At 39.7% G+C, this 9778-nt stretch overlaps 1 pseudogene across 1 annotated transcript; it reads right to left on the reverse strand.

The window, feature by feature from the left end:
* Window positions 1-362: 362 nt before the first annotated feature.
* On the reverse strand, window positions 363-3695 carry LOC144648385 (uncharacterized; annotated as a pseudogene). Its single transcript, XR_013569688.1, has 5 exons — window positions 3021-3695; window positions 1831-2173; window positions 1337-1364; window positions 720-840; window positions 363-588 (listed from the first exon to the last, which is right to left on the reverse strand). The product of XR_013569688.1 is annotated as an uncharacterized LOC144648385 (transcript).
* Between the last annotated feature and the right edge of the window lie 6083 nt (window positions 3696-9778).

Raw genomic sequence — 9778 nt, forward strand, 5'->3', positions numbered from 1 at the left:
TTTCTTGTCATGCCATCTTCACAACAAATGTGATTAACTTATCTTTTGAATTTGAAATTCTTCAATGCTCAAGATACAAGCAAAATGAGCTGCTACAATAGAGTCTGCAAAATTACTTGCACAATGGGAGAATTTCAAGTTTGAAATGGCGGAGATGACATTTTTTGAGAAGCTCATCGCACTGATGTTTAAAACCTTTTGAATCCATTTGCCTTTTTGTTTCTATGATCTTTGAGGTGGAATTCACATGTCTTGATCCTGGATTTAACAGCTTCGCTTTAAACGGAGCACAGTCCAGTAGATTCTTAAACCAGAGTAAACAGTGAAATATGATGTTAAAGTTATGTCAACATGGTGGATCGTTAGGTGACAAAAGGATTATTATCTATGCCTTCATTGCCACCAGCACCACTAACACCACCCTCATCTATGACAGTCAACTGCAAGTCTCGTTGTAATGACAGCAGTAGTTGTGGGTTACTCTTGTTCACATATGAGTAAACGTTGATAAGCTGGTTCAGTGACCACCTGTACTGGCTGAACCAACAGTTCTTGTCCCTTTGGTCAGGTCTTTTTGCATTCAATGTACTGTATGTGCGTGGGAGTAGGTAAGGCGTAAATCTACAGTTGCTTCTTTTCTCTACTTTGTTGATCAATTTATATGTACTTCATAGTCACCTTGAATTATGCCAACTAGTAGGAGCCTTCCAAAAAGGTACCTGACTTGATAGGTATTTTCAATATGTCCAATTTTATTGGCCATGTTGAATACGAGGTCTTGTTCTTGTTGAAGGGATTTCTTCCATCTGTAGATGTCTGCAGCAGAACTGTTGACGAACCCTGATAGGGTTCACAGTGAAGATTGTTGAGAATCACCCATAACTTCAATCTGATTGAGATCTCTTGCTGACTGCACCACTTGGGCAAGTGATGCAGTGCTATAAATTCAACCAAAAGTGGGCCTGAGTAGAAAATAAACAAAATACTTTCTAGTAATGCCCTTACTAAAAAATTGGTTAGAGCAATATTTAGGGATTTTGTCTAGAAAATTGTACGGGACAGGAAACTGCAGCTGAAACTTTCAATAGTTTGATTTGTTAAGTAAATATAGCCACCATATCACTTCAAGTTCACATGTAGCAATTTCCTCATCTTGTTCATGGGAATAGACATTCTGGACACCCTGCTTGTTAATTATTAGAGACCTGTTAAGCAGGTCTCTAATAATTAACAATTATTCACCGAAGTGGAGGTGAATAGTACTTTGCTAATCACCTCCGAGTTAACCAATCAGCGCGCGCTAAAAGCACTTTTCACTTGGGTGGTATATACTAACATTGTCTGTTCCCTGAGCGGTTGTAATGCTGCCACAATAACAATCGCTTACAAAGTGGCTCACTTTGATCAAAAAGAATGTTCCCATAAGAAGTGAATTCTTTTCCTTTAAAGCCCCTCTAAAAGTGTAGCATCTAGTGACCTTTGCGCTTAAAGCACCTTTGCAGTTAACTTTGGTGTTGGCAAACGCGATATAGCTGGCTGTGTATATTTTGGTCTTAACAAATTTGTGTAATAAGTTTTTTGTAGATAGTTTCCAATACAATTAAGATGATATATATCGATATAGTCTCAATCACGATTTTTTTTAGAATGAAAGTAATAAACTTTGGGTGCGGTAATCAAATAGTTCTCTTTTGTTCAATAGTCAATGTTGTTGGAATTTGTGCTTCTGGCCATATTTTCATTTTTTTTGCCAGCCAATATGCAATTTATAGCTTACACAAACTTGTCTAATACTTTTCGCGCCAACATTACGGTTGCTTATTACTTTACCTGGTCAAGGATTCTTCTCTGTGTTGTAAAGTACTGGCAGAGAGCAATGGCTTGTTTAAGTGTTGTTATGGTGATCACACCAGGCGGTGGGGTGAGGTCCTCTCCTCTTAGTGCCTTTTTCAATTGGTCGTAAAATACATGCAAGACAGCTGTAAGTCTGAGGACGTGTCTGTCGTCCTTTGAAACGTCGTCATTGCACAGGTTCCGTTGCCATTGACTATTGAGAGATTCAGCGATTGCATCAATAAATCCCTCTCATGCTGCATTTGCCACGCCGTCAAGTGCATATGAAGCAGGTCCATTCTCAGAGTGTGAGAATCCATATATGGAAGAGTAAACGGCCCTGAAATACAGAACATTGATTTCAGATTTGTACTTTACACACTTCGATATAAGGATAGGTCCCCTCACATTTAAAAAAAAAACATTCGCTTGTACAAGGTACTTACATTGGACATTTTTTCAATACATTTCAAGTATAACGAGTCGAGAGAAAGAACTTTCATTCCTTTGCATATAAGAAAGCCCAATTGTGTAGTCTGAGCTCGCCCACAAAGAAATGGTAACCCCTTCGGAGCATTTATAGTAGACAAATTCTTCTCCAGATAAGTTAAAATCCTCTTTTAATTATCTGTTTTTAGTTTACCCCCCCCCCACCTGAAAGAACCCTACTCTTTTGTATAAAAAGAAAGCCTTACAGGCAGAGCTCTCCGTTTAGTTTATTATGGAGTACCTATAGTGCCTAAGGGGGGGGGGGGACATTTTTTAAGTGATTCACTGACTATTGCAACGTTTCCCAAGATTTTCTTACAGCAAGGCGCCCAAAAGTGTGACCACTTTTAATTTATTCACATTCTTTCGTGCAGATTTAATCCAATCAGAAGTCAAATGAAAGCTGTTCCCGGCTTCTGATTGGATTATAACTGGACGGAAGAATGTGAATAAATTAAAAGTGGTCACACTTTTGGGCGCCTTGCTGTAATTATATAAATTGCATAGTATACATTTATAGCAAAATAAAAATACTGTTATAGACATGCTTTTTTACTGTTCTGAAATTCTTAGCAAATAAAAAAACAATAAAATAATGTGCCTCCACTTTTTGATAATTTAGAAAATAAAGTAAATTTTAGTCTTGCTTAATGCGAAATAATTGTGAATCTCAAGCCGGTTTTGAACCTATAATTTACCTTAAATCCTTGACCTCAGAAGCGTTCAATCTTGTTATGAATTCGCGTGTCTGGTTAGCAGTTAACCGGTGTGGCATTGGTTGGTACATTAAGAGCCGGTCCACAGCACCATCCCGTCGTTCTTTTAGCTTCATGTAAATCGGGAAGAACCTGTTCGGTTGGCTGTAGCCACTGAGAGAGGCTCCCGGGCAATCGATAACGCGGCGAGCATCTTTGCTAGTACCACTTGTGTAGACCCACGTACTCCCATCATAGAGCTGGATCAGACGCTCGACGTCAATCTTGCTTTTCTCTCTAGAGGCTCCCAATAACTGGTCGAACAGCTGAGACACTTCTTCTTTTCCAATGATAGCCTTATGTCCCGGTGCTGTACTCAGCTGGCGAAATAAACCTGCTTCGGTGAATTCGTCCACAAAAAGGGCTTGCTGTTGCTTGGTCTCTACATGTAGCCTGATTGGCTTAGCGCACCCGTGTTGAAAAGCTGGCGATTTACCCGCACCAGGGTCACATAAGACAGATAATGAAAAGATTCACGGCTTCTCCTTGAAGTCGGCATTTAACTGAAATTGTCGATGGCCCCATCAGACAAGCAACACTCGGTAAGACACTCGCTAGCAAAATATCTCTTGTGTTGTTTGCTTTGGCGTAGGTTTCCATCCATTCCGTGTGTTGTACCTTTATTACTTAGATATATGAGAAAAATAATAAGGTCCTTGTTTACTCTGAAATCGTGCAACTGTTGTCAAAAAACACATCAGTAATGCTCAAAAAATATATTTGATAGTTAATAACAAGTAAGCCAACCTTAATTGTTTAAAACGAAATATGGAAATAAACAAAAAAATATATAGCGGGCGGGAAGGAGGGTTATTAAAAAAAGGAGCAGCTACTCGGCATATATAATTTACAAGGGGCTTGACGCATTAACTAGGAAACTATTTATCCATTAGGGCCGTACGTAGCGGGGGGGGGGGGGGGGGGCAGTTGCCCTCGACTGGAAAACTAAAAAACTAAGAAAACTAAAGAAAAACAAGAAAAACGGAACTAAAAAAAAAAAGTTGACGCCGCCAGGAAAAGTTGCCCCCGCAGACAAAACATCCTAGGCATGGTCCTGGCCATAGCTTGTGTCAGTTTATGATTAATATTTTTCTAATGTCTAAGTGTTTACAACGAATCCAAAGTAGCTTTATTTGTATGAACATAAATAATCGGAAAAAATAATCATAATATGAACATAAATAATCGGAATCATGTAATAAAAAGAAAAACGAAATAGTAATTAAGGAGGCTCGATGTAGTTTTTTTAGACTAAGGGTGGTTGTTTTGAAAATTAAAATTACCTAGGAAGCCAATGTTCGATTTTTGCCAAAATACACCATAATGATCAAATGTGACCAAATTTTAATTTTTTACCCGTCACTTAGTCACAACGGTTACCATAGCAACGATTGACGTTTTCTTTTGTTCTCAAACAAGCTTGATTTTCTTGAAATCTAGACTGACACTTGGTGTTTATTTTTTGATATGTTAAAGTTTAGTAGATTGATTAACTGTTGACGAAATTTTAGAAAAATCTGTAAGAGCGTTTTCAAGTAAATCAAGAATGAAATTTTCAGAAAAACACCGTTTTAATATAAAATAGGCGCCTTAAAATTGTTTCGTATTATTTGAGCACAGTTTCTCTCACTGAAAAACAAATACTTACACCACTGAAATACCATTAACTAAAAGCGAAAGACTTTTTGCTTTAATTTGTTAAAATATATCGACTGCCGATTGTAAGAAATTATAAGAAAATACCAAAAACTTCATTCTTGATTTACTCTAAAACGCTCTTACAGATTTTCCTAAAATTTTGAGCAAAGGTAGTAAATCTACTGTACTTGAACATATCAAAAAATGAATACCAAGTGTCAGTCTAGATTTCGAGAAAACCAAGCTTGTTTGAGAACAAAAGAAAACGTCAATGGTTGCTATGGTAACCTTTGTGACAAAGTGACGAGTAAAAAATTAAAATTTGGTCATATTTGATCATTATGGTGTATTTTGGCAAAAATCGAACATTGGCTTCCTAAATAATTTTAATTTTCAAAACAACCACCCTTCGGCTAAAAAAACTACATCGAGCCTCCTTAAGGTACATCAGTTCGATTTGATATCAGTTTATTCCTCTGTGCTCACTGTTCCTCTGTGCATTCTCTGTGTCCACTGTTCCTCTGTGCCTACTTTTTCTCTGGGTCCATTGTTCCTCTGTTCCTCTGTGCCCACTGTTAATCTGTGCCCTCTGTTCCTCTGTGCCCACTGTTCCTCTGTGTCCAGTGATCCTCTGTGTACACTGTTCCTCTGTGTACACTGTTCTTCTGTGCCCACTGTTCCTCTGTGCCCACTGTTCCTCTGTGCCCACTGTTCCTCTGTGTCCAGTGTTCCTCTGTGTACACTGTTCCTCTGTGTACACTGTTCCTCTGTGTCCACTGTTCCTCTGTGCCCACTGTTCCTCTGTGCCCACTGTTCCTCTGTGTCCAGTGTTCCTCTGTGTACACTGTTCCTCTGTGCCCACTGTTCCTCTGTGTCCAGTGTTCCTCTGTGTACACTGTTCCTCTGTGCCCACTGTTCCTCTGTGCCCACTGTTCCTCTGTGTCTAGTGTTCCTCTGCGTACACTGTTCCTCTGTTTACACTGTTCCTCTGTGTACACTGTTCCTCTGTGCCCACTGTTCCTCTGTGTCTAGTGTTCCTTTGCGTACACTGTTCCTCTGTGTACACTGTTCAAAGTACATCCTTTATCATCACTTCACGGCAACAAAACGTTCAATAATTGGCAACCATCTTTCTCGCTTACTTCTGTTGGTTTCAAAACGTTGATGCCAAGTTGACTTCTAATGCTCATAAGCTTTCGTGTGCTCTTGGTGCTATAATAATATGTTTTCCAAAGTAGTTGTAGCACCTCATAAACAGTATTAGGAGGTGGCAGCTTCTTTGCATTAAAGCCAGCTCTAAATGATGTGGGAGGTAGTGGAAGTCAATAATGCCGCAGTAATGATGACACTCCTCCTTTCTAACCAATGATGACAGAGGCACCGTTGGAGCCCAACGCAGGTGATGCAGCTGACATAGAAGTATTATATGCGCATAAAATATATATTACATAATAAGATATAACGACAGTTAAAGATAAACACTAGGGCTGTGACGTCTATTCTGATGTCTGCTACAGTCGCTAACAATTAATAGTGTTGCTAATTTGATAGAATTTAAAACTGTTCGGTAAAACGATTTCAAGCCTAATGAATGTGCTTAGCTTGTGCATGTGCATGGGCAACCTTTTTGTGCCCCACTAGGCGATTCACTTGCTGCCCATCCTTTAGAAAATGATAGTACACCGTCTTGTTTTCTTTATCGGAAGTGTCAACCGCATCATCAATCATGAAGCTTAGGTATTTTTTTTCGTTAACTTTGCTGGCTAGTTCTTCTGTAAACACAGAGCCCACCAGTGATACCAGGGTGTTTTAGCTTTTCTCGTTGGCATAGGTTTGGCTTGTGTGTAGACCATTTTTTTTGAAGGGCTAGTAAAGGCCCATATTTACTAAAGGGCAGTTTCTCCTTTGCTATCAGATAGGCCGTATTAATTTTCGCAGCAAACACTTTTCTACTTTGGTCTTTGACGATTTGTTGACCTTTTCGCAGGCTTTCCTTGCTGTTTGGCAAGTAGTGCATCACGGGTGCGCAGATGTCCACCAGTGATGTTATGCTTTTGCAACGTCTCCATTTTGAAAGTCTGAGAACCAGTAGGGAAATTAGTTTTGCCAGCAAATTCCTGCACAGCACAGCAAATCTCGCAGGACTGTAGCAATTTTCCTGCATAACCTGCAAGACCTGAACTTGATGTTCCTGAATGCTTACCCGGCTGTGATTGCTAACACGACTGCCATCCCTCTGCTGGTGCTGCTGCTGTTGTGCGGGCTGCTTGCCTTTCTTGCTAATTGTTTTGTTTTAGCTGTTGCACATTTGCCCTCAATTCTATAATAATTTTCTTGACATTAACAAGGCACCTCTCATGGTTTTTGACAACCTCGACCATTGTTCTGACCAGGTATTAAAGCCAAGTTTTTTGGCCTCTTTTCTCTCTCTCCCGAGGCTACCGTACCATCTCTTAGTCTTGGTCTTGGTTGTGCTTTTGAAATTCAGTTGACGACTTTGCTCTCTCCCTTTTTTTTCTGCTGGGGCCACTCCTAACACAAACACTGCCGCTTCACACCACTAAAGACACCACACTTGTTTTTGCAATGAAACATGGAGTGGTCGCCGCCACTCACAGTACAGTTGTGAGTTCTCTAAGACATATCGAATTGGAGTTTGGTTTTGCAAACTACCTTTGCAAAATATAGTTGTAGCTATCTAATTTGAAAGATCTTGACTTCGCCGACGACATTGCCCTTCTTTCACATAACCACAGGAGCATGCAATCCAAGCTAACAAGACTGGCAAAGATCTCAATGCAGACGGGCCTTAGGATCAGCAAATCCAAGACAAAGGTGATGAGGGTTAACACCAAGGATGCAGATAGGATAGAACTAGATGAGGATGAAATCGACGAGGTGGAGGACTTTGCGTACCTTGGAAGTAACATCAGCAAGGACGGTGGATCTGATCAGGACATACGAGTGAGGATCGGAAAGGCAAGAACTGCATTCACCATCTTGACACCTGTTTGGAGATCAAAAGTGATTTCCAGAAAGACCAAACTACGGTTATTTAATACCAACGTAAAGTCAGTCCTCCTTTACGGCTCTGAAACGTGGAGAGTAACAAAAGCGAACTCCGCCAAACTGCAGACCTTTATCAACAAATGCCTGAGATCCATCATGGGCATCCACTGGCCAGAGGTCATAACAAATGAAGAGGTTTGGACAACAACTGAGCAGGAAAGGATCAACATCCAGATAAGAAGGCGAAAGTGGGGTTGGATTGGGCACACCCTCAGGAAAACAAACTGCAATGTCACCAAGCAGGCACTGAGATGGAACCCACAGGGGAAGAGGAGCCGAGGCCGTCCTAGAAACAGCTGGAGGAGGACGGTAGATGACGAGGCGAGCAAAGCAGGCTACACCTGGAGGCAGATTGAAAGGACAGCCCAAAACAGAACACGGTGGCGAGCAGTGGTTTCCGTGGACCTATGCTCCATGGGGAGCGAAAGGGTTTAAGTCAGTCAAGTATCTAATTTGAGGAGATGTGGAATTTTCTAGAAATTTCTAGAAAATGACAGTTTTTATTTCAGAATCAATTCTAGCTTTCTTTCAGATTTTGTTTTTCCAGTTTATGACAGTTTTGAATTCTGTCAGAAGCTGGAAATATCTGAATTGTGATGTAGTCTTTCATTTCTTGCAAGAATTACTGAAAAGTGCATAGCTATGTAACTCCAAGGTCATTGACATTATAAGGAATAAAAGAAATTTTCAGCTTTTCCCAGTTTTGGTGGATAGTCTTCTCTGAAACCTAAATTAAAAATTTAAAAATTAAGTGCTTAGTATGCATAATTTGAAGCTAAGAAAAAATTTAAAACATGGTAGTGCAACATGTGATAAAAAATTAGGATTATATTTTTCAAGTCAGGGACAGATATTTCTGATACCTTGTTACTTGTTTTGTCGGAGGGTTGACAAATTTGGGCACATAAATCTGGTGCCCTAGCCACACAAAGGTGATTTGAATTCGCAGAAAAATAAATACTTTTTCAACTATGCAATCCACTGGCACAATAAAGTACCTATTATCTTCTCTGGTAGTCATCAACAAATGCCTTGGTTTTTTGTGCACCAGAAATAGTTTATCAAAATCCAGAAGAAGACGCTTAACAAAAACAATTTCTACATCCCTTTCACACAAAAAGCACTCAACAAAGGCCATGTAGTTCCTTCCATTGTTCTCTACTAGAGCTGCCAATCCAGTGTGTTTTCATCCTCTCATAAGGTCTGGAATAAATGACATGGCCATTGACAATAATGCGCTTTGTTTGAAGAAAAACTGGCCTTTGTACAAAATTTGGGCGAAGCAAAGAACATGCTTGGTTGTATATTTCATCACCACTAGTCCACTTTCTAAGAGCACCAGGCTTTTTTTCTCTGGAAAGCATTTGCTGTACAAATGCCATTACTGACTAGTTCATCAGATTTAATGAGGAAACAGTGAAAGGTGCAATGGGGTGGAAAATAGTATGGAGTGGTCTGCATCTTCATGTCAAAACTGGCTATTCCAGTATGAAACAGGATGTAATCGACACCTTGGATGTTAATGACCATCAGCTGTTTGGCCGATTTAGCATAAGTAAAGTCTGACAACATCACCTTGGAGCTTACCTTGAGGACGTCACACACTTCACCATTATTATTGACATGCTTTACAGAAATTCCATCAGTATAGGGCTCAACTGTGTTTGAAAACCAATATTGTCTTCCAATATTGGCACAGTGTTTACCACCCATGATCCTCCATCACTGGGATGCTGTTCTCATAGTGAGATTTTGGGAAGCATTTGTTCAACATTAGGATGGCAATTTTAAATGCCAATTTTAGAAAAAGGATGGGTTAATAGATAGAATATTTCTAATAACTTTTTTTCTGCCAAAAAGTACACAATTTTGAAAGCAACTAAATTTAAAACCTCAAGAAATTGAGATCTGATAGTTTTCATGAGACTTTCATTGTTTATAAGGTATGAATCGCAAACAGAAAAACCAGTGCTAACAGAGTCATCATCACCATC

This window comes from Oculina patagonica, chromosome 4 (genome assembly GCF_052425735.1).
Source record: "Oculina patagonica isolate OP01 chromosome 4, crgOcupat, whole genome shotgun sequence".
Classification (NCBI taxonomy): domain Eukaryota; kingdom Metazoa; phylum Cnidaria; class Anthozoa; order Scleractinia; family Oculinidae; genus Oculina; species Oculina patagonica.